Genomic DNA, 7,349 nt, shown 5'->3' on the forward strand with positions numbered 1-7,349 from the left:
GATTGACGCTAGTCCATAGGACTCCACCACATATCTCACATAAAGGAGTTCGTAGAATAGTAGTAGTGTAAGAAATGTACATAGTAGAATAGGCAAATATATGAACCTTTGTTCGGGGAACAATAATCGTTACATTAATAGATTAAGATTGCTAAAGTATTAACACGCTGCGTAGTCTTGCATAAGAATTTACTGCTGCTATCCTCTTTTTGTTTATGTTTGCGATCTCCAATGTCGATGGAGTAGGAGACACTACCTTTTCATGAGCAATGTTTTTGTCCTTTCCTATCTGGTGTCCATGTTAAGGGATAAGGATGAGTGACGAGACGTCGCACAAACGGGCGCATACAAGAACGTGCTCTTAGAAGCGTTCTGAGAGGTCGTGATACGCTCCATAGCGGCCACAACCAGTTCGTGAGACGTTCATACCAATGCTTGCAGGCACGCGTCAGTGCACTGCACGATTGTGGTATATTGCGCGATTTCGAGGGTGAATATGGGCAGTATAGTTTTTGCAGAGCTGCGCCGGTATCGTTGTCTTGCAAGTCGGGGTGAACCTGTGAGCATTTGACTCTAATGGTGCCCTAGACGAGAGAAATGAGGGCATAAAAGCCTACCATGCTAATGTGCTGGTTGGGGATTTAGCGTGCTGCTCGTTTTTGTCACAGATGAGTCACCAAGGAATTGTACTTGGATATTCGTGACATACTGTGTAGCTGGCGTGTGTTGGGTGTCTGAATCCTCAACAGGAACCAGTCCTGGCTTGGTCATATTACATTGCTTCTGGAAAGGTGTACTTCGATCGCGAAAACCGCTTCACATAGAGAAGGAAGTTGCAACTATAAATTTATTGTCGTGTATAGCCATGGCTAACCCAGTCTCTGGAGTTTCAGTGAGGCGTAATGAAAACTCGGAGGTCATGTCGTACGGCGCGCACATCACTGTCGTCAATAGCGGCGAGCAGCAAGACATCTCAGCGTAACAGGAACTATGTAAGGGTATTGTATAAGGTAAATAAAAAAAAAAATAAATAAATAAATAAATAAATAAATAAATAAAATAAATAAATAAATAAATAAAAGGGAAAGTACGATACTAGGATAAGTTAAACTGTAGGATTTAACAATAACTAGATTAATATTGTGGGGGTTTTCTACCACAAGTGTGGCGCGCGCCTGTTGAGTTGCTATTTTTCAGGTCACCAATCCACAGACCCGAGATGGAGGGACGACGGGCGAGCGAAAGTAGCGTAGTTGCATGTTCTTTATAGCACAGTAAAACTTAGACCTGCATAACAACATAATTTAATTAAAAGACGTAGAATGTAGATCGTTGGGATATGGTAGTTAATTCTTGAAGCATGTCTACTGTCGATCTATATAATTAATAGTAATATTAGTGCGGGCCCGCACATTTAGTTGTTCATCCATTACAAAGCATCAGTTATCACACACCATGTACTTACTGAGATCGGTCTCTACACGTATATCAAAATAAATTATTTCCATGTCTAGATTAGATGTTATAATGATTGCCATAGATTAATAACTATAAAAGTAAAATAAGAGTGTCTGAAATGACAAACCATCAATGTTTCATTATGTAAATTTATTATAACATAGAAGGTCATGGGAAAAAGTTAGGCATAAGACTTTTGTAAGAATTGTACAGATGACGAGGAACGTGGCAATGCAGAGGCCAGCCAGCGCAAAAACAAGAGGTCTTCGGCTACCTGCTAGAGGGCGAGCGTCCCGTCCTACACGCTGACAGTCACCCGGCTGCCTACCTGAGGGATTACACGGGACCCTTGCCCCGCCACAAGCGAAAGTGGGGCTGGCCGTTGACCCTGACACGCGACAGCCTGCTAGCTCTCCGGACGCGGCAGCCGCTTGGAGGGATTCCCTGCGGCAGACCACGTTGTCGTGAGTACACGAAGAAGATCACATATCGTGTCAGAACCTGCGCCTCATGTGCCTCAGGACAGAAAGGGACGCTCTATACTCACCTGTTTGGGTTTTTACAACTCACTAGCATTGGCCGATCTGCATACACAAAGCAGTATCGTGCCACACTAACAAATGAATGGTCTCATGTCTTACTTCTCCTCTCTATTAGAGAGCAGTTTTTAACAATAGTCGCTCCTAGTTCGATCCTGTATGGATGACCTCTCACACTTGTGGAGTCACTCCACGTGCCACCATCCCTCGTCGAACGGCAATATTGGGAAACGTAAAGTTCTGTCCAGCGAGAGAAGAGACCTAGACTAGTGAGGTATCCCAACAAGGAGATCTCAGAGACAATTAATCGACGTGAGGAGAACCTATCACTGTGTCTTCCTACCGTACTGCCGTGATCATATGCGTGGGTCTGACTACAATCTCAACAGCGTACTGCAGACACTCCAGAACTCCCTATTGCTGTTGCCACAACGTAGCAACTACAACCGACGTTTAGCCTTATGTGATGTCAGTACAGTGGAATCAGTGAAGTGCCACGGATATTTCTAACAATGTGATTTAGTGCCTCATTCTCAGCACAGTCGTGAACTTTGTGCAATGTGCACGCACAATTTGATGCCCCATGAACCTTGTTTTTTTTGTTTTTCTTAAATTTCTTTCTCTTATGTTGTTTCTGTAATGTATGATATACCTTGTATGCGTTTGTGTTTTACACTGTAATTCTTATTACAGATTACTGTATTGTTCTCCACATCATGTTTTTTTTGTATTTTGTGTTTATTGTTGTGTGTATGCTAACAGTGTGCCTGAAGTCCCCATAAACTGAAGCAGATACCACCACTGTCATTGTGAATGGACCATCAGTTCAGGGAACATTTTGTAAAGGTTATTCTTGCTGCAGGGAGACAGAATGAATCGGAGGTTGTAACTAGATTCTGAAAACTCACAAAGAGATTGTTAACTTAAATATTATCATGTGTGAATGAGGTCAGGTTAGTTTAATGATTAAAATTGTTGTAACATCTTGGGCATTTAATTGCGGAGCACTCCAACTCTGATTGTAAAGAATAAACTGCTCCATATTTGGCTCAGATGCCCGGGCCATGTTTAGAGCGTGAATCGGTGTTTGGAAGGGGCTCCCTGGGTATGGATGTGTGATGTGAGTGTTAGTGTTCCATATTAAGAAGGTGAAGTTGGCTACATCATAAATAATCCTCCCTCTATGAGTTGCATTTTTCAGTTGCAATGATCTTTTTTATAGAGTGCGGTATGTGGAGTCACTTTGTAAGATTGTTCTTGGGCGATTGACTCACTACCTGGCTCCTAAGTGAGCCAACCGCTCACCAATTACAATCTAAAATGGCGTAGGGGCAATGAGAGGTGGCATGTGCCCCCTCTCATATTTCTATCTTACGATTCTCCTCTCTAGTTGCATGCGGTGGAGGGTTGCTTTTCCTTAACACGCGTACTTCCCACGCAGCGTCTCTCGTCACCCGGGTGGGCCGGTGACAGGCGGGCTCTGTGGAACAGGAGAGAGTTAAGCCGACGTGTGTGAGGCAGTCGAGTGAATGCTTTTCAGACGCCGACATTGTCAAGAGACACGCCCGCTGGGGTGTGAAGTAGCGGCTGGGCTAGAGGTTCCGTTACTTCAGAGAAACCTTGCGAAAACACTTTCTGGCGGGCTACCAGCGAGGCGTGGGAATGACTTGTGTACCCACGCAGTTGTGGCGGGAAAATTCCCGCACTTTCTGCAAAATCAGCACAGAAATTGGCGCCAAGAATCTCCATTGGTGGAATGGTAGTGCTCCGGCAATGGAGTGGAATTTCCGCCGGTTTTCGAGTTGCTGATTGGAACGTAACCACGGCCACTGTCGTGGGGGCGGGAATGTTCGGTGTTCGGCCTGTACGGGTGCTCTGGGTAGTCGGCAGTCGCCTTTCGGTCGAGGACGTCGGAGCAACCAGCCCTCGCCTGCGGTACGCCAGATCGTGTTCTGGGAGATAAGAAGACTGTTGGTAATGTACGTCCGCAACACCGGCAGATAGGGATTTTCCTAGGTGATAATCAGAGCTCAGCAGAGCGCGCCTGTTCATCCTTTTCTAACTTTGTTCAGTTTCGAGTAGCAGCAATTACTATTGGGTTAGCTGTGTGTCTCTCTTGAGATTTGAGTGGAAAGGAATTGGCTCCACATACCACTTCGTCATAAACCTCACGATCTAAGTTAGGGACAACTTCACCTTTACTGTGTTTGTATGAATCTCCAATTTTTAGCCAATTTGATGTTTTATATTTCCTGTGTCTCTTTTACTATTCTGCGTTTAATCTTAATAAATCATATTGTTATTTTGGACAGAACTTTCTTTCTGTTAATCAATAGAGCAACCCTATCATTCCTCACTATGCTAATGAAACCTTTGTTTATTTAACTTATTTATCAAATTAAATTATTGCAGGTGCCAAACTCTCTTCTACTCCACTAGCAGGGTTGATTAGAGTCAGTTCGCGTATTTGTTTTATCCTTGTGCAACAGCAAAAGTCGGAGTTAGAATAGGGGGGGCTTAGAGCATGATTTACACATGTGGATTCTAGTAGAATTTAGTGATAAATACACTACTAGCCCCGGCACCTCGCACAGTGACAAGTAGCAAATGACCCAGAGATCACCAGTGTGTGTGTGTGTGTGTGTGTGTGTGTGTGTGTGTGGTGCTACCAAGCAATGTGTGTTGCAGTGACACATGAGATAGTGAGACATGAGTGAACAGTGCGGCATTACATTATTTAATAAGTTATTTGTAAAAAAAAGTATTGTATATCAGGGGTAAATCTAATGATTGTCTTTAACTAGAACTCTGTAAATGTATTTGTATACGAATTTGCTTATTTCAAATTGGTCTAAACTTGAAAATACTTTCACATGTCCTACATCCTTGTAAGAGATCTACGGATGAATAACGCTGCTGCTGCTGCTGCTGCTGCTGCTGCAACTCCGATAAAAATATGTTGTCACAGACAGATTTGAACCTTAGTCCGTTTGAAAAAAATCCTCAACTAATATCACGATATAGTCACCATGTTTTTACATTTATCACTTGTTTCCTAAATCACTGGTCGATGCCGACGATTAGTATCGAATATATTTCTTTTACAGATATACGTACAAATGGCATGCGACGGGTGTGACTATGTAAATTTTAACCTACGTTGCTATAAGTATTGAAATTACTGCCGATGGTGACCACAATAGAAAAGGCAAATTTAGTACACAACCTTGGCAACACTCTAATCTTCCGTCAGTTGACAGAGGCAGAGCTCAGCTTGTCAAGTGTGGACCGAATTATATGTATTCTTCTAAATATTGGCTTCTTTGAAGCGGCGAACTTCCTGCCGGGTGGAAGGCAACACACAAACTTACAATAATGTATCAATGCAAAAGACTTGCCTGTAAGAAAGTCCAGAAGACAATGACATTATCTCCTGATAGTGAAGCAGGTGTCCACAGTGATAAATTGGGATGTGACTACTTAAGGGCACTCCCAGTTACGAAAAAATACACGCCACCCCACCAATCCCCACACATGAGTGATAGTTCGTAAACATTTCGCGTCACAACACGCCAAAGCTCATACAAGTAAAGATATGTGAAAGTCCTTTTGCGTATAAAACGCAAACTTGCAAACCCATCACACCGCCATCGCACTGGCCTATCAAATAATTCTACTGGGTCTTAAGAATAAAATTGAGAATGTAGTCTATTCTCAGATTTCGCATAAAATACTCAAAATCGCATGAATAAAGCGAGTCGGAGAATGCACTTCATAAGAGAGCGTCAATAAAATTGCGGGAAAAGTTGCTCAGCACGAAGAAAATTCTCCGATTTCGTATGAATGCAAGGAAAGAAGTTCTCCGTTTTCAGAAGTGAGCTCTGGGGTATACTTCGATCTGAGTAAGATGTCCTGAGGTTAAGTTTTACCGATTTTTTTCTTTAGTAATTATAGCAGAATTTGTGGTGCTCGAAAAGCAAAAAGAAAAAATGCTATACATAGCCCAAAGAAACCCAGTAGAGAGAAACTGTAGAATTTTACACATGGTTACCTTTAAAGACTTATTTGACTGGTGACCTTCCTTCCTGGAAATCATGAAAGAAGAAGGGGGTGACCTTTCAAATGGGGCGAGAATGAAAACATTTTTGTGCTATATAGCAGACACATGATTTCAGACTGGTGTAGGACAAGACTTATTAGGCATTCACCACAAACTGTGTCACTGACATTTTCAGATATTCATCATCATGATTTCCCACAGCATATACCTTACATTTTTTATGTCAGAAACATGTAGGTTTGTTAAAACCCTAGCCTAGCAAAACTGCACGCGCGACAGCTGAAGTACTTGATGTGTGAGTGAATCATAATGCACCGTATTTAACCAAAATTGTCTCGAGTGAGAAAACTCTCACACAGTTGCTGTTTGGAGTAAATGAAAATGTGTTCACCTAAATTCAACAACAGAAAAGTTTCCTGAATGTCGAAAAATCGATAACATCGTCAGAATATACATTTTCGTACACAGTCCGTAATTCTTTTCACAAGTTGTTACAACACATCAAACTAAACCGGAAATGAATCGCTAAAACTCACTGACGCCAGTTCCATATTTGCATACAGAATAATCTATCTGCTAGTACAAGTTGAACGAAATGTAAGATTAGGGTGTGTTCTGTGCCAGAACACAACATACACGGAGAATATTCTCAATAAGTTGGAAGTGTAGTGAGAAAGAACTCCACCGTTAGAGAATATGATTCGAATTTTTTATTCAACGAAACAGAATGTTCTTTTGGCCAAAGAATCTTCTGCTCAGGATGTTCCATTTGTATTCATACGAGCCACTGTCATGCCTTGGATTGTGATTGTAATCTCGCAGTATGACATGAAACGAATCAGTTATACAATTGTAGTACATCTTCTCAGCGGAAAATGTGGAAACATGCTGGTATTTCAGAACGATTCACATTTGACAGCAATGGAACTGAACAGCAGGCAACGTCACTGTCTAATGGTGGTGTGTCACAAAAGATAGAATGTCAATTCGCTTAGCCCAAAACTGAGTGGTGAATATGAGTTGTGAGAAACCATCTCTGAAACAAAAAATCAGAAAATTGTATTAGAATTAAGGAATTAGCAATGATAAAGTTTATTAAAGCAAAATTCACAACAGAAGTTATTGATTCATTTTATGCTGCAAACTGCTGAGAAATGTAGCAACATTTCAAAACGATGAGCTTTATTAATAGCGAAAGTATAAACACGTAAGCACATCAAGGGAATAGATAGAATCTGTTGGCATTATCCATTGCGTCTTTTGCTACAAACAAAACAACGTCAGAAACAACT

General features: G+C 41.7%; 1 protein-coding gene across 1 annotated transcript in view; it reads right to left on the reverse strand.

Annotated features, from left to right (window-relative positions):
- Positions 1–5,563, reverse strand: part of LOC126257526 (uncharacterized) — a 178,103-nt gene extending 172,540 nt beyond the window's left edge. The window contains exon 1 of the mRNA XM_049955570.1: positions 5,396–5,563. The gene's annotated coding sequence lies outside the window, so the exon portion shown is untranslated. The remainder of the gene's footprint in view (positions 1–5,395) is intronic.
- Between the last annotated feature and the right edge of the window lie 1,786 nt (positions 5,564–7,349).

The sequence above is a fragment of the Schistocerca nitens genome, chromosome 1 (assembly GCF_023898315.1).
Source record: "Schistocerca nitens isolate TAMUIC-IGC-003100 chromosome 1, iqSchNite1.1, whole genome shotgun sequence".
In the NCBI taxonomy this organism is placed as follows: Eukaryota; Metazoa; Arthropoda; class Insecta; order Orthoptera; family Acrididae; genus Schistocerca; species Schistocerca nitens.